This window comes from Eleutherodactylus coqui, chromosome 3 (assembly GCF_035609145.1).
Source record: "Eleutherodactylus coqui strain aEleCoq1 chromosome 3, aEleCoq1.hap1, whole genome shotgun sequence".
Lineage (NCBI taxonomy): Eukaryota > Metazoa > Chordata > Amphibia > Anura > Eleutherodactylidae > Eleutherodactylus > Eleutherodactylus coqui.
Genome location: NC_089839.1, coordinates 102,459,633 through 102,486,944, shown reverse-complemented (window position 1 = coordinate 102,486,944; position 27,312 = coordinate 102,459,633). Strand labels below are relative to the sequence as shown.

General features: G+C 45.7%; 1 long non-coding RNA gene across 1 annotated transcript; it reads left to right on the top strand.

The window, feature by feature from the left end:
• On the top strand, window positions 1-26,853 carry LOC136619793 (uncharacterized). The gene is made up of 3 exons (XR_010791034.1): window positions 1-60; window positions 26,562-26,650; window positions 26,725-26,853. It is a non-coding gene; the product is annotated as an uncharacterized lncRNA (long non-coding RNA).
• The last annotated feature ends 459 nt before the right edge of the window (window positions 26,854-27,312 follow it).

Here is a 27,312-nt window from a genome sequence, read left to right as displayed (position 1 = left end):
GTTCCTGGGAGGAAACGCCGATGTGCAAGAGGGGCTGCCTGCGCAGAGACCATAGTGAAAGTAAGTGCAGTCAGTGAGAGGGAACGTCCTCGGTATGATTAAGAGGGGGGAGGGGAGTGAGGGGTGTTCTGTGTGTGATGGTGAGTGGGGGAAACGAGGGGTGTTCTGTGTGATGGGGAGTGGGGGTGAGTGAGGGGGGTTCTGTGTGATGGGAGTGGGGGTGAGTGAGGGTTGTTTTGTGTGATGGGGAGTGGGGGTAAGTGAGGGGGGTTCTGTGTGATGGGGAGTGGGGGTAAGTGAAGGGGGTTCTGTGTGATGGTGAGTGGGGGAAACGAGGGGGGTTCTGTGTGATAGGGAGTGGGGGAAACGAGGGGGGTTCTGTGTGATAGGGACTGGGGGGGGCGAGGGGGGTTCTGTGTGATGGGGAGTGGGGGTGAGTGAGGGGGGTTCTGTGTGATGGGGAGTGGGGGTGAGTGAGGGGGGTTCTGTGTGATGGGGAGTGGGGGTGAGTGAGGGGGGTTCTGTGTGATGGGGAGGGGGGGTGAGTGAGGGGGGTTCTGTGTGATGGGGAGGGGGGGTGAGTGAGGGGGGTTCTGTGTGATGGGGAGGGGGGGTGAGTGAGGGGGGTTCTGTGTGATGGGGAGTGGGGGTGAGTGAGGGGGGTTCTGTGTGATGGGGAGTGGGGGTGAGTGAGGGGGGTTCTGTGTGATGGGGAGTGGGGGTGAGTGAGGGGGGTTCTGTGTGTGATGGTGAGTGGGGGAAACGAGGGGGGTTCTGTGTGATGGGGAGTGGGAGGGCGAGGGGGGTTCTGTGTGATGGGGAGTGGGGGTGAGTGAGGGGGGTTCTGTGTGATGGGGAGTGAGGGGGGTTCTGTGTGATGGGGAGTGAGGGGGGTTCTGTGTGATGGGGAGTGAGGGGGGTTCTGTGTGATGGGGAGTGAGGGGGGTTCTGTGTGATGGGGAGTGAGGGGGGTTCTGTGTGATGGGGAGTGAGGGGGGTTCTGTGTGATGGGGAGTGAGGGGGGTTCTGTGTGATGGGGAGTGAGGGGGGTTCTGTGTGATGGGGAGTGAGGGGGGTTCTGTGTGATGGGGAGTGAGGGGGGTTCTGTGTGATGGGGAGTGGGGGGGGTTCTGTGTGATGGGGAGTGGGGGGGGTTCTGTGTGATGGGGAGTGGGGGTGAGTGGGGGGGGTTCTGTGTGATGGGGAGTGGGGGTGAGTGAGGGGGGTTCTGTGTGATGGGGAGTGGGGGTGAGTGAGGGGGGTTCTGTGTGATGGGGAGTGGGGGTGAGTGAGGGGGGTTCTGTGTGATGGGGAGTGGGGGTGAGTGAGGGGGGTTCTGTGTGATGGGGAGTGGGGGTGAGTGAGGGGGGTTCTGTGTGATGGGGAGTGGGGGTGAGTGAGGGGGGTTCTGTGTGATGGGGAGTGGGGGTGAGTGAGGGGGGTTCTGCGAGCCGGCACCTGACTTCACTATTAGAGGTATGCTAGAACCGAGCCGCTGTATTGGTGACTGAGGGCTCAATGCCACAGCTGTAAGCCTACAACACTGTGGGAGACCACCGGCATCTCACACATTTCCCAACCATGCACGCTGCCGGCAGGGACCACATATGGCCTTGTGTAGCACTGCACATGCACAGGGGGATTCTTTTTTTAATTCCCCACTCTGTTTAGAGTGACAATGCGTATGAAAACAATGTAATGTGTATGGGCAGTGTATCATACAAGTGTACAGGGCTCACGTTACGTGGTACGCAGAGAAAGAGAGCATGCTGGGATTACCACGTGTGCATAATACGTGGTGAAAACCTGGTCGTGGACATGAGCCCTAACATGTGATAAAAGTTAGCTCATGCTGTCTCCAATGTATGTGTGCCTGTATTATGTATGTGTATATAGAATTATTTTTTTCTTTCCTGAGGAAGCAAAGCGTGCCTTGAGGCTTGTGTTCTGGATGTTTTAAAAATCTAAAACCCCTGATTACTAATGATCCATTGATGGGTCATTAAAAAAAACAGTAATGTAGCTAAAAGTGATATACAAGGAGTAGCTGTGAAAAGGAGTGGTGGGTGGACGGGTCTGGAAGGGGGCCCCAAGCTAAACTTTTGCACCCGGGCCCATGAGCCTCTAGCTACGCCCCTGCACGATATATCACAGCTCATCCTCCCGTCTCCCCCGACTCACCGTGTTTCCCGCCAGTGATGACTGCCGCATCCTCCTGTCAGCAGCCCGGCTCCCATCACCGGAGTAATGTCCTCCGTCCGAGACTGTAGCACTGAGGCGGAGAGTGAGGCAGCCGAGGAGGAGGGCTCTGCTCTGTCACCAGCCTGGAGGATGTCACGACAGGGGCCGTCTACAGAATACATGTCCCGACAGACGGCTGCAGTCCCCTTCCCACGGCCGTTCACACACTGCGGCAGCGGCCCCCATTCTGTAGGGAAGCAGCTGGTGGCCCTATTGGGGCAGATGAAGAAGCCATGGCTGGTGGCTGAGGGTTCTGCGATGGCTGTTACCTCACAGCCTGTCTCAGGGCTAGTCACACATCCGTATGTTTACAGCGTATTACATGGGATCTGTACGCCGTGCGATACGCGGTAACTCAACATCACTTACATTGCTGTACGCTTATCAGAAGGAACTGCGTAATACACAAGCACCATTAATACGTGAGTTAGAGCCCATTATTCTCTATTGCCAAGCATATATACGCGTATGTATATACAATTACATGCATACGGGCGGGGGTATACGCATCATCACTAAGGGGAGTATAAAAAGACACAGGTGTGCTGCGCATGGCGGGGTGCGTGAGTACACAGTCATGTGCAGTAGGATTTTGCCGCCATATGCAGGGTCACAGCCGGCTCCACGCTGCGCTTTACACTTTTGGCCGTGTGAGCCCGGCCTTAGAGCTTCTTCACACGACCATATGCAGAAAAACACTCGCCGCAGCGCATTATAGTGAATTAAGTATATTTGCGCTCGTGTTTGCGTGTAGTTCTGTACTTTGTGCGAACGCAGGGCCAGGTCACACGACACACCCCTCCGTGGATTAAAAAACCATTTAGCTTTAAAAGCTCCAGATGTGTTGTATTCCCCGTGTTTTGCGCAGTGTTTCACGCTCCCTCTTGCGTATTTGCGCTCCTCCCATAGACTTCTCTGGGGGACTTTGCTGCACAAACCACAGGAAAATACAACAGTTCCTACTTTTGTCCAAGTACGCAAAATCCTCGTGCAAAACGCACTCATCGGAGTAAATACATTGACGTTCTATTACACCTTTGCTTTAGGTACGCAAAAGCATGCGCAAATATGGTCATTATGTTGGCCATCGCTCCCGGGCCTGGCGTCAGCTGAAGGTCTCCCTCTCTTCCCTCAGGCGGCTGCAGCCTATCGGCCATGCTGGGGCCAAATGTATGAGCCCCCCAGGCAGGGCATCCCTCTCCAGGTAGTCGGAATAATGACAGCCCAGTTCCCTAAGGGCTCATGTCCACGGGCAAAAGAAGAATTAAAATCCGCAGCGGATTTTAACTCTTCTCCTGCCCGCGGATCCGCGTCCCATAGGGATGCATTGACCACCCGTGGGTAGATAAATACCCGCAGATCGTCAATAAAAGGGATTTTAAAAAAAATGAAGCATGAAAAAATCTGGACCATGCTCCATTTTCGTGCGGGTCTCCCGCGGGGACGGCTCCCGCGGGCTTCTATTGAAGCCTATGGAAGCCGTCCGGATCCGCGGGAGACCTAAAATAGGAATTTAAAAGAATTTACCCATCCGGAGCGGACCGGGAAGGTCTTCTATTCCTCACGGCCGGATCTTTCTTGCTTCGGCTCGGCGGATGTGCCCGGCGCATGCGCGCAGCACGCCGGCGACGTGCCGAGTTCATCCGCCGGCCGAAAAAGGAGATCCGGCCGTGAGGAAGAGAAGACTTTCCCGAACCGCTCCGGATGGGTAAATTCTTTTAAATTCCTATTTTCAGCGCTCATGTCCGCGGGGCAGGAGGGACCCGCTGCAGATTCTCCATGGAGAATCCGTAGCGGGCCTAATTTTCCCCGTGGACATGAGGCCTAAGGGCTCATGTCCACGGGCAAAAGAATTAAAATCCGCAGCAGATTTTAACTCTTCTGCACGCGGATCCGCACCCCATAGGGATGCATTGACCACCCGCGGGGTAGATAAATAACCGCGGATGGTCAATAAAAGTGATTTAAAAAAAAAATGGAGCATGAAAAAATCTGGACCATGCTCCATTTTCATGCCAGTCTCCCGCGGGGACGGCTCCCGCGGGCTTCTATTGAAGCCTATGGAAGCCGTCCGGATCCGCGGGAAACAAAAATCAGATTTTACTCACCCGCTCCGTTTCTTCTCTTCGCCGCCGCGTCATCTTCTCTCAGTCGCGGCCGGATCATTTTGCTTCGGGACGGCGCATGCGCGGGGCACGTCACCGACATCATCCTGCGCATCCGCCGGGCCGAAGAAAGAAGATCCGGCTGCGACGCAGAGAAGATGACGCCGCGGCGAAGGAAGTATCCGGAGCGTGCGGGAGGTGAGTTAATTCTGATTTATTCTGATTTTCAGCGCTCATGTCCGCGGGGCAGGAGGGACCCGCTGCAGATTCTCCATGGAGAATCCGTAGCGGGCCTGATTTTCCCCGTGGACATGAGGCCTAAAGGTGCCTACAGGCGGAGCGATTATCGTTCAAACAAGCGAAAGTGAATAAAAATCGTTCAGTCTAAAAGCGAGCCAACGACTGGACGACAAACGATATTCATTCGCGTTTCATTCATTTTCTGCAGGCATATACGCCACCATCGGCTCCTTCACTTATTGTTCCGTTTATACAGACTGAATGATTCAACAATGGATCTGCCTGTCTAAACAGAGAGCACAAGTGAACGAGGCCGCGGTGACGCCATTCGCCCGGTCGAACAATAATAGAATCGGCTCGTCTAAAAGGACCTGAAGACAACTTTATATTGAACAACCCGATAGCTAGGCTCAGTCTCCGGGGGACGGAGGTTGCAATTAGTTACAAACCCGCAACTAAAGAATAAGGCCAGTTTCACACGGCTGATAAGATCGGGTGAGATTTCTGCGTTGCGAGACGCACAAACATGAATCCCATTCATTTTAATAGGTTCATACACATGAGAGATATTATCCCACATGGCAGCACGGTGCTATGTGAGAAACAGATCGCAGCATGTTCTATCTGGCTGCGATATCGCCCATTGCTTATTGAAAGCAATGGGAGAACTCGGTCATCCTCCATTACAGCAGCGGCAGGAGATTCCTTCATCCTCTCGGGGAATCCCTTAAGATGTGGTGGGGAAATCCCTTCAGCCCTGACTGGGGTGAAGCGATTCCCTGCGGGGATGAAGGAATCCCCTGCTGCTGCTGTCACAGAGAATCTCCCAGAGTTCTCCCACTGCTTTCAATGGGGCTGGCGCTGCTGCCACATGAAAATGCCTCACATCCACAGGTCTTTCACGTGACCTTCTGTAACTAGTGCTGCTTAGAGTATATACAAGATTACTACTTGTACCCATTAGGCCGTGTTCACATGGTTGGACCTCCTGTAACTAGTGCTGCATAGAGTATATACAAGATTACTACTTGTACCCATTAGGCCGTGTTCACATGGTTGGACCTCCTGTAACTAGTGCTGCATAGAGTATATACAAGACTAGCTGATATACCTGGCTTTGCCCGAGTTAATTTGGTACTGGTGTTTATCTGGTGTTCACACGGAAAATCTTACGAAGTCGTGGTTACTTTAGAGATACTGAAGAAAAACATATGTTCACCATTTTGCATAGTTCTCTGCGTTACCCAGGAAACACCACGTGGAGGAAACCATGCGACGTTTCCTTTATATAAAATGTCATCAGGAAGTGAGAGAATTAGATTACGTACATAAAATTTGGACACTAATTCTTTTGCGCTTAGAATTGACTAATCGAGTTGGGACCCATTAACTTTTCATATTTATGACACAATCAATGCTTGTGTCAAATTTCATGTTTTTATGACATTGGGAAGTGAGAGATTTTCATTATCTACGTAACATTTGGACGCTAATTCTTTTGCACATAGAATTGAATAATGGTGTTGGGACCCATTAGCTTTTCCTGTTTATGACATAATCAATGCTCGTGCCAAATTTCCCATTTCTATGACACCGGAAAGTGAAAAAATTACATTCCGCACGAAAAATTTTGAAGCCAATTCTTTTGCGCTAGAATTGAATAATCGAGTTGGGACCCATTAGCTTTTCCTATTTTGGAGATAATCGATGCTCGTGCCAAAATTCATGTTTCTACGATATCGGGAAGTTGGAGAACTTTTGGCGAGTCAGTCAATCAGTCAGTGAGTCAGTGAGGGCTTTCAGCTTTATATATACAAGATTACTACTTGTACCCATTAGGCCGTGTTCACATGGTTGGACCTCCTGTAACTAGTGCTGCATGGAGTATATACAGCATTACTACTTGTACCCATTAGGCCGTGTTCACATGGTTGGACCTCCTGTAACTAGTGCTGCATAGAGTATATACAAGATTACTACTTGTACCCATTAGGCCGTGTTCACATGGTTGGACCTCCTGTAACTAGTGCTGCATAGAGTATATACAAGATTACTACTTGTACCCATTAGTCCATGTTCACATGGTTGGACCTCCTGTAACTAGTGCTGCATGGAGTATATACAGCATTACTACTTGTACCCATTAGGCCGTGTTCACATGGTTGGACCTCCTGTAACTAGTGCTGCATGGAGTATATACAAGATTACTACTTGTACCCATTAGGCTGTGTTCACATGGTTGGACCTCCTGTAACTAGTGCTGCATGGAGTATATACAGCATTACTACTTGTACCCATTCGGCCGTGTTCACATGGTTGGACCTCCTGTAACTAGTGCTGCATGGAGTATATACAGCATTACTACTTGTACCCATTAGGCCGTGTTCACATGGTTGGACCTCCTGTAACTAGTGCTGCATGGAGTATGTACAGCATTACTACTTGTACCTATTAGGCCGTGTTCACATGGTTGGACCTCCTGTAACTAGTGCTGCATAGAGTATATACAAGATTACTACTTGTACCCATTAGGCCGTGTTCACATGGTTGGACCTCCTGTAACTAGTGCTGCATAGAGTATATACAAGATTACTACTTGTACCCATTAGTCCGTGTTCACATGGTTGGACCTCCTGTAACTAGTGCTGCATAGAGTATATACAAGATTACTACTTGTATCCATTAGGCCGTGTTCACATGGTGGAATCTGCATTACTCCGTGTGCACACCTACCGTGTGTACAAGTTGCGCCCGAGTGATTGGGGTTTAACTTGCATCGGACAACACGCGGACACTTGTCCATGTGCTGTCGGACTCACTTGGATATAGCACATAGCCATGCATCAGCGTGATACGGACAGGAATAGAGCATGCGATGAGTTAGCGGTCCTCGTTAATCTGCATAGACCCATAGGCTATAATGGGGTCATGTGCTGCCCGGGATTTACCACAGACAGCACATGGCCCAAAGGCTTCATGGAAAGAAGAGAAGTGACATGTCCCTTGTTGATGTGGATTCCGCAGCGGTGTATCCACATACAGACTGAATGCAAGTAGTTGGTGTGCGTACCTACGGCAGCTCTAATCCAGATCCATGTCAGAGATCTACCGTTAACATGCAGATTTATGCCATGGATTTCCATTGAAGTCCGTGTTGGATGTTTCTGACGCTGAATATGGCCTGACTACTGGAAGACGGGGAACAAGGGGTCTGGTGGGACAACCGTCATCGGTGGGGGGCATCAGGAGACGTCAGCAGCCGCAGGCACAAACTCTTCAGCTACTTGGTTTATGTAGGTTGAAAACAGACAAATATCCATCAAGTCCAACCTTACTAAGCGATTAAAATCACGCCCGCAAAACGTGACCAATGGTTTCACAAGCCGACATCCACAGAAGATCTGTACTTAGCTCTCCAAGATGTCTGGAACAACCTCCCTGCCGAGCTCTTTCACAAACTGTGTGCAAGCGTTCCTAGAAGAGCTGATGCTGTTGTGAAGGTAATGGGCGGTCACACCAAATACTGATTTAGATTCCTCTCTTCACTCACTTTGCATTTTGGTTTTTGATGAAACTGAGAACACTTCTTCTCTTTCTGAAAGCATTCTCACTTTGCAGCATTTTTCACACCTGCCTACGGTCTCCCTCATAGAGACATTTTTTACCACGACTAGAGCGGCGTTTTCAGCATCGCGGTATAGCGCTCCCATTGTTTTCGATTAGACCGCTCAGACAGCCGCTCGATTGCAGTGACTTTTAGCACTGTGATTTTCCAGCAGGGTTTGTTCTATTTTTGAGCGTTTCGCGTTCCTCATCAAAACTAAAGTAAAATGCTGCAAAGCCCCGCAATTTAAATCGTAGCGCTTACCACAACGCCTGTGTGAGGGAAGCCTGAAACTACTGTTGTTGTATGTGTTACATTAAGATTAGAGATGAGCGAGCGTACTCGGCCAGGCCCTTTTTTCGCCCGAGCGCCGCGATTTTTGAGTACTTCCATACTCGGGCGAAAAGATTCGGCAGGCGCCGTGTGTGAGTGGGGGGTTGCAGCGGGGAGTGGGGGGGAGAGGGAGAGAGAGAGGGCTCCCCCTGTTCCCTGCTGCTATCCCCCGCTCCGCCACGCCTCCCCCCGCCCCCCCCGAATCTTTTCACCCAAGTACGGAAGTACTTGAAAATTGCGGTGCTCGATCGAGTAATTACTCAAAACGAGTAGGTTCACTCATCTCTAATTAAGATCAAAATGTTTGAGATTCTAAAACATGAAATGACTTGGAAGTTCTGACAAACACATATATCCCACATACAAAACACGAGGCACAGGGATTACAGAATAAGGCCGCGCTCACACCTGCGTGACGGTCAGTTCACGGTTTCCATTTTTAGAGGAGAGAAAAAATGATTTATTACCCAAGTGATTTCAATGGGGTTTGAAAAATAACAGAAAGGCTTCTGTTTGCCTTCATTCTGTCAGGCCTACGTTTTTTAAACAGAAAAATCACGCTGCAGACTGCGCTATTTTATCATCCAAAGAAACGAAAATCTAATGAAATGGAAGCATACGGAAGCCTTTCTGCTTTATTGAAACCCCATTGGAATCAATGGGGAAAAAATGGATTCGTTGTTTTCTGTTTTATTTCAGTTTCTGTTCTCCAAAAATGGAGCAGAGAGACGGAAACCCTGAAGCGACCCCAACGCAGGCGTGACAGCAGCCTTATACTGCTAGAGAAGACATTTGTCACATCTTAGAGAAGCGATTCGAGGAGCATCTGAGACCTTCCGGAATCAGCAGTAGTAATACTATAATAATGCTGACTAGTAATACAAAGTATAAGGGCAGGATCAGAATCTCCATGATTTTGCTGTGATTTGGTGATAAATCCAGTCTCATGTAACACTATTTTGCTGCAGGTTTGTATTATATAGCATCTTGTAAGATCCCCGATGAATATCCTTGGTAAGGGCCTCAACACACGGGCCGTTATGTGGCCGCATGATGGGACGATACGAAACCACTGATCACTGGTTTAGTTTCCACTACCGGGACGCTCGCATGTTGTGTGCAAGAAGAGTTACGGCAGGACCCGTCTTTTCACGCTCACACACACTGGCGCGAAGTTCGAAGAGTCAGAATATGTTGGGGTTTTTCTTGTTTTTTTTTTTTAAAACCCCGCTTCATACGCTAGAACAACAGGAGCTAAAATAATTCATGCAGATTAAAAATCAGCTTCATCCCTTTTAGCAGTGATTACTTGTGTGCAGTGACCTCTTCTTCTGCTTGTGTAGAGCTTGTTGACCACTAGACGCCTCTAAGACACACAGAAGGTTTTTCTTGGGATGTAAGAAGCTGGATGGTCATATTAAGGAATTGCCGACACCTGGACCGTTCTGACCAGACTGTTAGGAGGTGTTGGGACCAGTGGATGTGTAAGGGCACACAAGGGGACTGGGCTCAGGACCCCCTCGACAGACCACCAGTAGACAACATCATATGATCGTTCGACAAGTATGAGCAGTTCAGAAACAGGTGACACCATCGTTAGACCCCTGCATCTGTTGTATCCATTTCCAGGTGTTTGGCTAAAGGACCTTTGGTCTCATGGCACACATGATGTGTACTGCCTTTGACACCCACCATCACCATTTGTAGTGGTGTTATGCACGATTAAACTGGATGCTACAAAGTGGATTCCAGTTGTCTTCAGCGATTAATCCAGGTTTAGTTTGGGCATTGATGGCGGCTGTGTTCGTGTTTGGAGACCTGAGGGTGAACACTGCAATCCTGCCTTTGCTGTGGAGCGGTACACTGCTCACACTGCTGGTGTGATGATCTGGGGGCCATTGCATGACAGTCGGCTACCGCTAGTGGTGGTACGAGGGACAATGGCAGCTCAGTGATATGTTCAGCACATCCTGCAGGCACATGTGTTGTCTCTCATGGCGGCCTCCAACAGGATAATAGTTGGCCGCCCACAACAAGGGTTTCTAGGAATGTCTCTACAACACTGTCACACTTCCATGGCTGCCCAGTTGCCAGATTTATCGCCAATAGAACATGTATTGGACCATCTGGGATGCCAACTTCGACAGTCTACGAGTTTGCATGTTCTAGAGGCTCAATTACAGCAAATGTAGACCTCCTTCCTTGGTCTCTCACAACTCACAGCCTCTCCCACTCACAGAGATGGCAATACTCTTGATCTAGTCTTTCTCCGTCTCTGCTCTGCTTGCCACTTCACTAACTCCCCTATCCCGCTCTCGGACCATAACCTCCTCTCTTTGCCTGTCAAGCTGCCTAGAATCTCATCAGACCCACCAGCCTACCATATGTACAGGACCTTCAGACCGTTCACACCCAAAACTCTGGCATCTCCCCCTCCTAATTCAAATAGGCTATCATATCCCAACTGCTAAAGAAATCGACTCTTGACTCGACCGATGCTGCCAACTACCGACTCTTCTCAAATCTCCCCTTCATCTCCAAATTATTAGAAAGCCTAATTTACTCCCGCCTTAAAAGCTATCTATCAGAAAACTCTCCTCTTGACCTCCTACAGTCCAGCTTCTATCCTCTACACTCGACAGAAACTGCTCTGACTAAAGTGTCAAACAACCTCCTAACGGCTAAATCGAGGGGCAACTATTCCCTACTGATCCTCCTCCCTTGCTGTTGGGGTCCCCCAGGGCTCAGTCCTCTGCCCCCTCCTTTTTTCCATTAACACAGCCACTACCATCAGGACAGACCATCAGGAGATTTGGCTGTCAGTACCATCTCTACACCGACGACACCCAGTTATACACCTCCTCTCATGACATTACAGCACCGTTTCTTCAGTATGCAACCGGATGTACGTGGTCTCTAACCCTATGTCCACTCTCTACCTTAAACTGAACCTCCCAAAAACTGACCTTCTCCTGTTTCCGCCCGCTACTAACCGACCTCATCCTGACATCTCCATCTCAGTGTGAGGCACCACAGGCCCATTCGACTCCAATCCCTCCTTTACCCCTACATCCAATCTCTGGCCTGAACAGTTCGCTTGCACCTCAAGAATATTGCTGCGCTCCAGTCGGCAGCTCTGTCCAGGTCTTGGACAGCTCCTCTGCTGAAACCTAGCCATGCTTCTCTGTTTCCCTGTCTTGTCCCCACCATGTTCCTGATTAGGCCTCCTATATAAAAATGGCCATGCTTCTGTTTCTGATTAAGCCTCTTATATAAACCAGGCCATGTTCCCGCCTCCTTTGCGTGAATATTGTGCCTCAGCAGCCATTGATCAAGCTCTACTACTGCCTGCTTCTCTGCTATTCAACGAAGACCTTCTGATAAGACCCCTGGCTTCCCTTCCGACAACGTGACCCACTTTCTCCATTTCTAACTCAACACTGAGACCTTCTGATACCGACCCCTGGCTTCCCTCTTGACAACACGACCCATCTACTCCATTTGTTCTGCCCATAAGACCTCCTATTGCGGACTCCTGGCTCGTCCCCAACTACTCTTTCCACATCTGCGGCTGCTACACCTAATGCTCCAACCCAGTACCTAAAACAGCTATAGAGATAATGTATGAATGTTCCTTATGAGAGGAATTATATACAACTGTAGAAGTGTCATGAGGATTTTTTACGGGGGTTCCAGGAGTAGGTGAATGAGCAGATTCCGCCAACCTGGAGTCTTAATGCCACACTGTATGTGAATGATAGATAATAAATGCAAGGCATTGGTTGGATGTTGGCCAAGATACATGAGCCCACTAGCCACTTCACGGTTCCTTGCGTTGTAGTGGGTCCCTACACTAATATAAATGCATCACAGAAGGGGAAATCAAGAATTAAAAACAATCACAGAAAATGGCCGTTACTTACTGAGTAAGGAGTGCATATAGATGCATCCTCTCACCATGCAGGTAGCTGACCACCAAATGGAGGAGCCAATAACACCTGTGCAGGAGACCGATAAAACAACCACTCACACTGCCTCTTGATAGTGAGGGGGGTCCTGCACAGGTGTTATTGGCTCCTCCATTTGGTAGTCAGCTACCTGCATGGTGAGAGGATGCATCTATATGCACTCCTCAGTCAGTAATTAACGGCCATTTTCTGTGATTGCAATGGGGCCGCCAACAGCAGCCGTGGCCCCATTGAGGGCAATGGACACAGACCTGCATTCATGCATGTTTGTGCATGTACATGGGTGCGCGGTTTTGTGTGCACCTATGTATGTACAAGCTCATGTGAATGCACTCTCATGCTGAAAAAAGACACATCCATCCAGGTGAGCCTATTACTCCCAAATGTTGATCCAAAGGAAGGCAAATAAACAAACAAACAGTGAGGTAGAAGCCAATTTTCCTCAATGAGGCTGGATGTCCATGGGCGAGGTGTCATTGCGAGATTCGTGGCAATAAATCGCACACGGAACTCGCATGCCAGGATTACTATGGAAAGCGTAGCCTACTGCACACAAGCAGAAAATGAAAGCGATTTTCCGCTCGTGTGATTAAAATTGCTGCATGCAGTGACTCTTCGTGGTGAGCCTATCATTAATATAGGCTGATCGCGAAGACCTTTTATTGCTTCCCCCTCCTCCCCTATGGCAGAGGGGGGAGCACTAAGGCTGCCTGTTCATGGGTGTTGCGGTTTTACGCCCGCGGGCAAGCAGATTTCTGTCGTGGAAGGACACTAAAGTCACCGCAATTATCCTATCATTATGATAGGTTCATCGAGGAAAATATCGTGACATGCCGCAAATTTTATACTTGAGCGGAAAATTGTGGCGGATTTCCATTTGTGTACATCGGGCTGCGCTTTCCATAGTTGTCCTATGGCAAGCGTTCATTGTGTTACCCGCATGTGGATTATCGCCGCGGATAACGCAATGCAGAATTGCCCGTGGACAGGAGGCCTTAGGGCTTTTACCCACTAGCGTTTTTTTCATGCTGCAATATCGCTGCGTTCCCATTGAAAAAAGCGCAGCGATATCACAGGGGAAAAAAAATCCTCCATGACTCCAATCTGGCGATTAGAATAATCCCCGGATCACCAAACCTTCTGTAGTAATCAGTGATATAACATGTAAGATTGTATCGCTCAAGAAAGGCGTCCAGGCCCCTCTTATATTCTTTTACCAACTTTGCCATCACCACGTCCTCAGGCTGAGAGTTCCATAGTCTCACTGCTCTTACAGTAAAGAACCCCCTTCTATATCGGTGTAGAAACCTTCTTTACTCTAGATGTAGAGGGTGCCCCCTTGTTACAGTCACAGTCCTGGGTATAAACAGACGATGGGAGAGATCTCTGTATTGTCCCCTGATATATTTATACATAGTTATTCGGTCGCCCCTCAGCTGTCTTTTTTCTAAACTAAATAATCCCAATTTTGATAACCTCCCTGGGTATTGTAGTCCGCCCATTACGTTTATTACTTCAGTTGCCCGCCTTTGTACCCGCTCAGGCTCTGATACGTCCTTCCTGAGTGCCCCTAGACCTCTTTTAATGCATCTGATGATCCTATTTGCCTTGGCAGCAGCTGCCTGACACTGGTTACTTCAGTTAAAGGGGTTGTCCCGAGGCAGCAAGTGGGTCTATACACTTCTGCATGGCCATAATAATGCACTTTGTAATGTACATTGTGCATTAATTATGAGCCATACAGAAGTTATAAAAAGTTTTATACTTACCTGCTCCGTTGCTGGCGTCCTCGTCTCCATGGTGCCGACTAATTTTCGCCCTCCGATGGCCAAATTAGCCGCGCTTGCGCAGTCCGGGTCTTCTCCTCTTCTCTATGGGGCTCCGTGTAGCTCCGCCCCGTCACGTGCCGATTCCAGCCAATCAGGAGGCTGGAATCGGCAATGGACCGCACAGAAGCCCTGCGGTCCATGGAGACAGAGGATCCCGGCGGCCATCTTCAGCAGGTGAGTATGAAGACGCCGGTCCGCCGGGATTCAGGTAAGCGCTGTGGGGGTTGTTTTTTTAACCCCTGCATCGGGGTTGTCTCGCGCCGAACGGGGGGGGGGGGGGGGGTTTAAAAAAAAACAAAAACCGTTTCGGCGCGGGACAACCCCTTTAAGTTTACAGTTAACTAAAACCTCCAAGTCCTTTTCCATGTCAGTGTTACCCAGTGGTTTCCCATTTAGTGTGTAATGGTGACATGTATTTCCCTGCCCATGTGCAGAACCTTATATTTATCATTGTCCCTGCCATTTCTATGTTTTGCCTCTAGGTGGCAGAACTTACCTTACTATGATTTTGTACTTGCTATAGGGCACAGAGCTTTCCCTGTACAGTTCCACAGAGTTTATGGTTAAAAAAACCAGACAAATCCCATTACTATAAAAGTAGTTATTTTATATGAAACATAACTATGTTTTAACCAGCCAGCTCCTTTGTGAAGACCCGATGTCCAGGTGCGGATTTTAATTATAAAATCCGTGCGTGTCTCCTGCACAGGAGATCTGCGCGTCTTGCCACCCATAGGGATGTATTACCATCCGCATGGCAAGTAAAAGCATGCGGATATGATTTTTTTTCCAGTGTGCGAGATGCACGCATAGGAAGGAATCGCAGCATGCTTCAATTTCCAGCGGGTCCAACAGCGACGGGTTCTATTGAAATCAATGGAATCCACCCTCACCACAGCACACCTGCAGCTGTCACTGTGGAGGTGCTACAAATCCACAGGAAAGCAGGAGATTTGAAGGAGAAAAAAAAAGCCCAGACACATCCGCAGTGCTGAAGAAAGAAGATCCAGCCTGTACGGAGGGGAGCCGCGCTGGATTCGGTGAGGTAAGATAATGTTCTTCTCCTCTCCATGTCCCCGGGCACACAGGGATTCAGCAGTGTAATCCGTGCATGCAAGTGGACATAAGGCTTTAGGATTAGTTTTGACCACTCACAGATACAACTGAATATACAATTTATTCCACCATTATGGTTATAGTGTACAATCCACATGAATTAGGAGAAACAGAAAGAAACATAATTGCGGTTTCATGTCATGGTCAAAATTCTTGCAAATGGTGCAAATTTTCAGCAGTTTTTTCCTACATAGATAAGTGATAATGATGCATTATAGTAGCAGCATTCTGCTGTTTTATTACAGCTAGGCTACTAACATGACCAGCCTTTGCAATGTCTTAACCCTTTCCAATCCACTGTCTGATGTCTGAAGACATTATGATTTAAGGCTGTACAGCTCCGATGTTAGAAGACGTCCATCGGGGTTCTCTTACTGTATATTGCCAGCCTCTCTGCTGTCGGAGCCTATCCAACGTGTCACCTCATGCAGTACTTGCTTTAGCCAACAGATAGCGCCATTGTATAACGGCAGAAAAAGAGTAAGTCCCCTAGGAAAACCAGGATACAAATTGGATTGGAAAGGGTTAATAGTTGTAATAATGGTATAATGATAAGGTCTTATGATTAAAAAAAGATCAATTGATTAAATGTGTTATAATTGAGAAAGCGACCTGGCTATGTGCTAGGAAAGTAAAGGGTTTTAAAGAATACCAATACCCCTTCCCTTTTATCCATATGGCCCAGACTGCGATCATGACTTCTCCCAGTCACAACCTGTGTCTGCAGAATTTGACACATAGACATCTGTGACTCCTCAATTTTCTAGCCACCTGCCTTTGTTTTGCATACTTCTACATAATCTTCCTATCCAGAGTGGCCCAGATAGTAATAAAGCATAAGAGTATTCCCTTTTTGTGCTCTCTGTAGGCACCACAGAGTAAGTACCACTTTTAGTGCCCCATACAAAGTAAAAGTGCCTTCTTTTATACTCTCAGTAAGTAATAAAATCCTATACGGGCTCCTTTAAGTAACAATGCCCCTACTGTCCCCGTTCAGTAATAATAATGCCCCTCATGGCCACCTTCTGGTAATAAAAATAATGCCTCACTTGTCCTTCTTTTGGTAATAAGAATACTCCTCCTGATCATAATAATAATATCCCCTTTGCCCCCTATTGTATGCATTAAAATTAAAAACCACATACACTCACCTGGGTTTCATGGTCACGTAATCGCTACGTCTAGTGCCAGTCCCTAGCATTGGTGAGGCTGGAGACTGATTGTAGCAACCACGTGACCGTGTAATGTGAAAATCAGTGCAAAACCAATGCTGAGTGAACTTCAGAGCCCATGAGCCGAGAAGACAGACCCAGGTGAGTAAATGTGTTTTTTTTATTTTATGTCACTTCTGCAGTCAAATTTAAAAAAAATTGTCACCCCCAGCACCGGCCCCAGGACCCAATCGACCCACTGGGAATTTTCCTGGTGAGTTCACTGGCCAGTCCACCCATGCCTATCATCAATAGAAGACCTGAGAACAAAGATCCCCATTTCAATTTTCTGGTTTCGCCTGTCGCTAGCTGGTAATTTGACTCATTTTGACCACTACATTCCTCACTGTTTATTAGCAAGAGCTAACCTACTGGCAGAAAGCTACACGATAAGATGTGCCGCTAAAGTAGAGGATGTATATATACATTGTAGCTGCATGGTGCATCAACAAATACAAATGCTGAAGGGGTTAATATTTGCAGTTTCAGTGCACTGGTGTTGATTGACAGTTCCTGATCAATTCTGAATTAAAAGGGATTTTAATATCATATAGCTACAAGAAAAAGTAAGTGAACCCTTTGTAATTAACTCTTTTTCTACATTAATTAGTAAAAAATGTGGACTGGTTGTTATATACAGGACAATTATAGACAAACAACTGTAGTTGCCTGAGGTTGGGGCCCCCACAGCTCTTGTTTGGCTATCTCATGTGGAATGTGTATGTGTGTATGTCTGTGTCATTGTTGTCCCAACCAACTTGTATGTTCTTGCACCCCTGTCACCCTAACCTGCTCTGTGTGTTGTGAGCGGTTTCTGTCTGGGTTAGGATTGATTGGGGGGCAGAGTTTAATGTAGGGAGAGAGACAGAGAAGAGAAGATGTGGTAGGAGAGATCGGACACAAGAGGGAAAGCTGAGTCTCAGACCAGCCAGTCTGAGCCAATCACAAGCCAGGGAGATAGTGATACAAAGATGGTGGACCCAGCCGTCAGAGAGACTTTTTCCTCCCTGCAGCAGCGAAAGTACGAGTCAGAGCAGACCCCACGGAATCTGGAAGGAACACAGGCCTAGGCATTGTGAGTGCAAATTATCCCAACTAGGTCAGAAGTCCAATAATATTTGTGTATATTTATTAAAAGCGCCAAAATTGGGCAATTTTTTTTTAAATTCTCATTTTTTCACATTTTCAATTGTAATATAATAAATATGTACAAACATACTGTACACATTTTTGCTAGGATATATATTTCCATCCGTTTACCTTATTTTGGATGCAGATTTGAAAAGCTTTCGTTTTTTTAACCATTTAGAAGCCGTACAAATTTAACATTGATTACACTGCCCAATGATGATTTTGTTTCGGGCTCAAAATTAGCGTATTCTTATGTATTTTCATCTGCTGAATTCAAAAATCAACATAAAAATGACCGATTAGCTCTTGCTTTGGAGATACAGTGACATATCATTTCTTAGAGTTTACATTCTTATTTTGTTGGAGGTTTTTTTGGGGTGGGGGTAGTTCTCACACCTCTCATCTGACATAACACAACGTTCTCCATATGTTTGTAGGTTATAAACATAATAAGTGTTGCTATGACTGAGTTTCATATTGTTTTTGCTTTACCTTTTCTCAGAATTTCTGGTTTTGGAGTGCCTTTGAAGTGTAACATTTTCTATATCAAAATGCCACAAAAATGTGTAAATTTAGTGAAGAATTTTTGTTACATTTGTGGTGAAATAACATTTTCGTCTCAGAAACGCAATCTTATAAAGACTGCCTATCAGCATTATTTTGGTATGAATGTAGGGGACCGGGATAAGTCATGGGCTCCACATATATGTTTCAACTCTTGCTCAGTTAAACTACGAGATTGGCTGAAAAATAAAAAATTATCTATGGCTTTTGCCGTTCCTATGGTTTGGCAGTAGCCTACAAACCATACAGATGACTGCTATTTCTGCTTGACTCAGCCTATAAAGGAAGGATTGTCAATGAAGAAAACAGGAACAGTTCAATACCCAAATCTTCCATCTGCTATTCCACATTCAGATAGTTGACCAGTTCCTATTCCACCCCAACATTATGAGTTTAAAGTAGAAACTGAAGAAAGTGTGGAAAAAGAAGAACTCAACAAGCCTTCCACATCCCATGACCCTGACTTTGAGGTAAAAGATGATACATGGCACAGACTGAGTCACGCGGAATTGAGTGATCTCATTCGAAAGCTTGACTTGTCAAAGGAGAAGGCGTAACTTCTAGGGTCAAGACTACAGCAATGGAGTCTTCTCCAACGTCAGGGGGATCTGCTTCTTTTTTTCGGAATAAAACCAATCTGGTTGCTTGCTGCGACGTTAATGGCTGGATAAAATGTTTGAATCTGAACCATGATCCAACTAAATGGAGGCTATTCATAGACTCCTCCAAGCTTAGTTTGAAAGCTGTATTACTTCACAACAGCAACCGTCTTCCTTCTTTTCCTGTTGGTCATGCAGTTCACGTGAAGGAGACTTTTATGCAAACATGACAGCCCTCCTCGACTCAATCAAATATGCTGAACACAAGAGGAAAATCTAAAAGTCATGGTTGTACTCTTAGGAATGCAACTGGGGTACACTAAATACTGTTGCTTTTTATGTATGTGGGACAGTAGGGATAGGAAAATATTTGAAAAGAGGTCTGCAGCACTTGGAGTAGGGATAGGAAATCAAATTACATTCAAGCGGACTGGCCTGCAATAAATCTTGACTCTGCCGAGAAAAATGTCGTTGCTGAGCCTCTTGTGGACCCAAAAGATGTTCTTCTTCTACCCCTTCATAAAAAGCTTAGTTTAATGAAAAAACAAAATGGTAAGAATTTTGCCATGGATTTTGGTGCAGTTTGCCTTAGGTCTTAAAGGTTGAATTCTGCTCTCAAAACCCACATACAGATTTAGAATCCGCCATGTACACTCATTGTCAAAAAACAATCTCTCCCATAAGAGAAGTTGTTGGAATGGAATGAAACTTTCTCTCTGATATTTGATACAAGTAAGTGATTACAATATCAGTGCAAAAGGATAATTTATTGTGAAAAACTGACCCCTTGAAAGGAGGCTCTAGTAGTCAGTGTAAAAGGTTGCCGTCTTACCTGTGGCCACTCTACTCGCCTCAGTGATGGCCTTTTTAGTTCCGCTTCTTGTACTGCGACATGCGGAGCATTCTGCTTTTAGGACATCTTGTTGTGTGACCACTACATATCCAGTGTGGAGTCGTCAATCACCCTGGTACCATCTATAAAAAACAACTCAAAATATGCATTGTTAACAAGGGCTTTCAGTAACTTTTTAAAACTTAAATTTTCTTGTTGCATCAATGCTAGACAATCAGGCTGATATTCTATTTCAAAAAGATCAGAATCTTGTTGCAAAAAATTTAAAAATGGCTGATTTGCAATACCTAGATCACCTATGCCTTCTCCTCCCCCCCCCCCCCTTTGAACCAGGATACTCAATTGTAAGAAGAGTAGCCGAGTTCAAGGTAGTATCACATTGTAAAAAGATTTGATGGATGCAGATAAGGCCTGTAAGATGTTAGCACCAATAACAGAGACATGAGTTACATCGGGGCAGAATAATCTACAAACATCTATTAATATTGGAAATGTGATATCCTTTAAGCAAATTAATTATTAATCTGATCCTGCCTGCAATGTCTTATCAAATTTGAGAGAGAAAAAAAAACAAAAAAACTTTTACTAGCTGCTCAAGATCCTCACCCCCTCCCTTGTGGACAAGAGGGATGAAACATTACGTCCTTTACATCATCTAGCTCCACCCCTTCGATATTGGTCGCTTGCGTCTTTTTTTTCACACCTTCATTTCAGCTTAACCGTCCAAGCATCCACATCACAACCAAGTAAAGTCCCATGCATGGGGGGGACCTCCATCCCTAGTCAATATCTGCATCACACATCCCACATTCATCACAGCCTGAGCACTGGGCATTAACTTTCATCCATCCATGCGCTCAAGTCTGCTCCGTCACCCCCTATTGAAGGTGTCCCAGTACACACAGACGCACAGACAAAAAAAAGTTTGACAAACAAACATACATCAGTTGAAAAACATTGAGGTGAGTGCTATAATGTTATAAAGTACATGATTCTATTGAGATGAGATTGTGAATGAGCGCTATCTTTGACAAATTATGTGAAAAAAGTTTGCTGAGTGACTGAGACATTCTCTCTTTCTTATTTACTGAAGCTATTATATGCTATATTAAACGCTAAAGTATTTTAGTTTCTGTGACCCTGAGTTTGGAGTGAAATCTGAAAGCCCCCACCTTTGTAAAACCAACTGTTATCTCTCCGAATATGCATTCACTGACTGAGTTGTTTTGCATTTTCAACCCCTGTATAAGTAAGAATATACCTTAGAAATTGCTATATTTCCTGCCTTGTAAGACAGTATAATTAATTAAATTCATTATAAGCTTTCATTCCATTTAAGCAAGCAAAGATATTTTCCAGGGTCATTATTTCATTCTCTCTACTTTGTTATCGCTTGACCTTGAAAACTAAACACAAGCTCTGCAGCTTCATGTAAACAATCTTTCTCATCTAAAAGCAAGCTCAGTTAACCATTTGCACATACAGTATATACATATATACACATATATATATCCATCCAGTATGGATTATACATATTATACACCTTTTCCTCTCTCTTTGCCAACAAATCACATGCATTGTAACCTTCTTCTCGACTTTGCTTGTTCCCCATATTTCTCTCCCTACCTAACTGCCAATGTAACCTTCAATAGACACTCTCCCGACACCCTCTTGATCACTTACTGTACTTTCCAACATTTCACTTACGGATACTTTACTAAACAAATAATGTGTACATACTTAACTTTCTCTGACTGTCTCTCTCTCCTCCTCACTCCAGCACTTTCTAGCAAACCTTGGTCTTTCAAGGCACGCTTCTTGGTCCTAAAGACCTCCTCCCAGACACCATGCTGTAATCTACCGTGCGGGTCCTTGTTACACATTTTCATAAGTTTTCTTACATTTTACACATTGGAACTCCTGTCTCTCCTCCACCAATTGATCCGCACGGCGGCGGCCCATAAAGGGCTCTGTCTTCTTTAATAAGATCTTACGCATATTAGAACAACAACAATAATAATAACACGCTCCATAGAGTGCATCCCTCTTAATTCCAAATTGTCAGCCCCTTATATACCGGCAAAACAACCGAGGGTCCTTTCTCCTATGGAACCAGCCTCACAGAATGCATCTCTCTGAAATCAAATCGTTAGCCCCATATATAAGGCAAAACAACCGAGAGTCCCTTTTTCTATGAGACCTATCTCATAGAGTGCATCTCCTCCTCAGCTAAACCATTAACTAACTAAACTAAAATCGAGGGTCCCTTCTTCTATGAGACCTATCTCATAGAGTGCATCTCCTCCTCTGCTAAACCATTAACTAACTAAACTAAAACCGAGGGTCCCTTCTACTATGAGACAAAATGAAAAGTAAGAGGAAAAAAAATTCTGCAGATACAACAATCTCCACTATTGTTAAAACACTATGGACTTCAAAGTACAAATAGACTACAGACTAGTTTCTGGGTGAGCGATTGGTGCACATATCACGGTCAGTGGTCCATGACGGCAAACCCGAAGCCCACACGAGTTACCGTGTAGAACTCTTAACCCAACCCGTCCGGTCACAAAACACAGATAGTCCCTCCTGCTGCAAGACTCGCAGTGTAAAACACAACATAAATATATGCTGGTCTTACCTGGAGTTCTGTGAGTTGATCAGGCTCGGTTTGCAGCAGGACGGCTTCCCCGTGGCGTGGATCCGGGTGGACAGGGCTGCACGGCTCCGGTTTTGTCGTCCCGGGTTTCGGCACCATTTGTCAGAGAAATTCTAAGTACAGCACCAATCAGGCCCACCCCACTTGCCCCGCTGCCGGCGGTAAGGAAGAAAACACCACACACGGAAGTCTGGTATAGTTCCTCACACGGGGACATGACTGCGCCGCGCGCTTTATTACAGATTACATGGGATCTTATACCCTTTGGTCTCATAACTAGAAATGGGTGATGAGCTCATTGGCTCAACTCCACCGTATAACCATATATGGAAAGTCCGGATTTCCGGCCTGAGATAGTGAAAGTTCAGATGCATAGTTGAACAGTCGTTATCTTGATATGGCGCCTCTGGCTTATGTACAGAAAATCACATATTCAATTAACTCCAGTGCAAAGAATCACCCACTCAATTCTAAAAAAGCAGCTAAGCATGCATTCTCCATATCTCTTCTCTCCTTCACTTTAACCTTCATCCAGTTTCTTTGGACATTCTTTCTCTGTTTGCCTTGCAAAGCATCTTGGCATATCTGATGTAAGGCGAAGTATTAAGTTTTTCATAGAGTTAGTACATATGAGAATAAAGTTAGTATACATATAAAAAGAAAGGCACATAACTATATCTATATAAATGTATATATTCCATTGTTTTCTCTTATCTACCTACAAGGATATATATATTTCCTTCTCATGGAGGCTCTAGTAGTCTGCTGTACCACCTCTAGCTTACATACAAGATGTGATAAGGGCAGCATGGAGGCTCTAATACCCTGTTGTACTGCCTCTAGCTTGCATACAAGATGTGATAACGGTGGGCATAGAGGCTCTAGTATCCTGTTGTACGGCCTCTAGCTTGGATGCAAGATGTGGTACAGCATGCATGAAGGCTCTAGTACCCTGTTGTACCACCTCTAGCTTGGATGCAAGATATGATATGGGTGGCTATGGAGGCACTAGTACCCCGTTGTACCATCTCCTGCTTAGATAAAAGATGTGATATGGGCAGACATGGAGGCTCTAGTACCCTGTTGTACCGCCTCTAGCCTGGATGCAAGATGGGATATGGGTGGGCATGGAGGCTCTAGTACCCTGTTGTACCACCTCTAGCTTGAATACAAGATGTGATACGGGGGCATTGAGGCTCTAGTACTCTGTTGGGCTGCCTCTAGCTTGGATGCAAATTGTGATACAGGGGGGCATGGAGGCTCTAGTAACCTATTGGGCTGCCTTTAGCTTGGATACAAGATGTGATACAGGCGGGTATTCTGTTGCATCATTTGCAGGGAACGGGGCTTATGGCTGGCATCAGTATTGTGGAGGGAGTGTGGGGACTCCCACTGCTTCCCTAAAAGAAGCTCTGCAACTTCCTCCTACACCAAGTCCCTCCGGCTCCTGATATGGTACTCCACTCTCCTGATGTACCACAGGATGGGGTGCCCCTGCACCAGATAGATCAAGTGCTCCTCGTCTATATAAATGTATGTCGTGTTTTTGAAAGTTGCCAACAACTCCTGCCTCCACGCTGCTCCAAACAGGCCTCCACACTGCTAAGAAGCTGATGAGCACGTCCGCTTAAATTTGCATATATTCCCATAGCAATACGCATGAAAATGCATCACAGAAACATTGCAAGACAACACAAGGCAATGCGAGAATACAGAGGGTCCTTAGGAACACATGGGCAAGAAGACATACCATTCTGAAACAAGACAGGACATGCTGCGGTTTTAAATTCTCGCAGGATCACATAAAGAGAAAAGTCGCACATGGGAATAAACACATTGAAAAAAATACATTTCATAGTTGTGTCATTTTCCGGGCTCTTGCATCGCAGAAAACTGGCGCAAGTTTCTCGCCTGTGTGATTCCGGCCTTAGAAGTAAAGAGACATTCATGTCTGAAAATTATTTTGATAGTGTATATTTTGATGTTCTGCAGCAGCTGTGGCACAGCACTAAAAAATACACCCTGCAGCTGGTAGGATAACGGTGTGAGAATGGCATTTTTTGCCACATTTTAGAGTCCTAAGGAAAATGATCATACTATATACATTTAGAAGAACTTTTATATATGGCTTTAAGCTAAGCACAAAACTTTATATTCCCAGTAAAGTAATGGAGCAGCTTAGAGTTAAGATAAGTAGGTATATTTTCATAGATGCTAAATAAACAAAAATTAACTTCAAAGTCAATTAGTTTGAATTATTATGTTTAGTTTACCTGTTTGTACAACAGCTTCTTGGATTTCGCATAAACATTCATCTTGAGCTCCCAAAGCTTTTCTGAAATTTAATTTGTTTTAAAGGGGTTGTCCCGAGGCAAAACCGCAAAATTTTATATTATTAGCCCATTCCCCCTGTCACCCCCCGTCATAAAGCAGCCCTTTTGAGCGGTTATAAACCGCATCCTACTTACAGTTTAGCAGAAATAATAACTTTTAAACTTCTCCATGTAAGATGGCGCCTGCGTTGTCCCTGGGTGCGTTCCACGGTGCAATGCTCGCTCTTCCTGGAGGCCTTCATGCGCGCTCCCGAGACGCCGGTCACGTGAGCAGGTGACTGACGTCATCGGTGGAGGCGTGCACTTGCAAATGAATGAAACGCCGCTCCAGCCGCCACATTGGCTGGTCGGCAGAAAGCGTCACAGCGGGAGGTGGAGTCTACCGGAGAAAACAGCAAACAGCTGTTTCTCCCATCTCTTGACCACACAGAAGCGCAGGTAAGTGCACCTTTCCGCGGTACTCTTTCATGCTTTTATTAGCACAGGATCATTGCCTTATGCAGTGAGTCTGTGCATGAAAAATGTATTGTGCATGCCCTGTATAGTAATGTGTCTTACATTTTTATAGTGCCTGCCATGTGCTGCGTTTTTTTTTTCCTGCTGTGTGCTGCTATCGCGACTGCAGTGTTTATTGTGCATGCCGCCTGCTTCCATTCGCCTGCCATGTGCTTATTTTTTTTTTTTTGTGCCTACCGTGTGCTTTCATGTGCCTGCCGTGTATTTTTTTTTTCTTTTTTTTTGTGCCGGCTTTTTTTTTTTTTTCTTTATTTTTGTGCCTGCCGTGTGCTTTCATGTGCCTGCAGTGTATTTTATTTTATTTTTTTGTGCTTGCCGTGTGCTTTTATGTGCCTGCCGTGTGCCTGCCAGGGGTATTTTTTATTTTTTTGGTGCCTGCCGTGTGCTTCCATGTGCCTGGCGTGTTCTCGTTTTTTTTGTGCCTGCCGTGTGCTTCCATATACCTGCCGTGTGCCTTCCATGTGTTTTTTTGTTTTATTTTGTTTTTTGCCTGCCGTGTGCTTCCCTTTTTTTTTTTTGTGCCTGCTGTGTGCTTCCATGTGCCTGCCGGGTTCTAACATGTGCCTGCCGTGTGCTTCTGTGTGCCTGCCATGTGCTGCTTTTTTTTCTGTGCCTGCCGTGTGCCTGCCATGTCCTTTTTTTTTTTATTCTTTTTTGTGCCTGCCGTGTGCTTCCATGTTTTTTTTTATTTTTTTTTGTGCCTTCCGTGTGCTTCTTTTTTTGGGGGGGCCTGCCATGTGCTTCCATTTGCCTGCCGTGTGCTTCCATGTGCCTGCCGTGTGCTTCCGTTTGCTGCTTTTTTTTGTGCCTGCCGTATGCTTCCATGTGCCTGCCTTTTTTTTTTTTTTGTGCCTGCCGTGTGCTTCCATGTGCCTGCCATGTGCTGCAATGTGCATGTGACTGCAAACCGCTTTGAATCAGCATACATTCCGCACAATTCATTCATACAATTATCATGCAATCTTCGGAAAATTTGCATGGAATAGACATAGCATCTGCATGCAATCTACACACAAACACTGCCTTCAATCGACACTATTAACCTGCATTCTACATACAATATGCATGCTATCTGCCTACAGACTGCGGATAATGCTAGCTATCAACAATCTGTCCACAATCGCCCAGTAATCAATCTAAAATTTGCCTAAATTATGCCTGCCATGGACCTTTAAAAGATTGTTATTAGAAAATGCTGCTGCTTCCATAACTGTTATTGAAGTGCCACTAACTTGGTGTTTTTTTGTTTTTTTTAAAAGTTTTTTTGTAGTCCAATTCAAGAACAAACATGTACCAGGAAGATCTTGAATTTGAGGAGCTTGATTATTCATCCGATTCTTTTGGAGAGGTAAGTTTTTGCTGAAAATAGAAAGGTTGCAGCAAACCAATGGTAATAAACAGAATACATTTTTTTTTTTTTAGCAGGACTTTTAATCTGATAGCGAGGAAAATGATGAGGATTTCCCCGAAACTCGGCATTATTCGGCGGTATGTGTTGAAATATGTATAAAATTTTTTTTGTTTATTGTTTGAAACCGCAACTATGCATCAGTCCTGTACAATTTATTATTTCAATACATTATTTCATGTGTGTATATACATACACACACGTGTGTGTGTGTGTGTGTATATACATACACACACGTGTGTGTGTGTGTGTGTATATACATACACACGTGTGTGTGTGTGTATATACACACACACACGTGTGTGTGTGTGTGTGTATATACATACACACGTGTGTGTGTGTGTATATACATACACACACCTGTGTATATACATACACACATGTGTGTGTATATACACACATGCGCGTGTGTATGTATATACACACGAACGTACGTGTGTATCTGTATATACATACACACGTAGGAACGAGTGTATGTGTATATACAGTCACACGTAGGAACGAGTGTATGTGTATATACAGTCACACTTAATTACGTGTGTACACACACATTATATTTAATATATATATATATAGATATATACACACAGACACACGCGTGT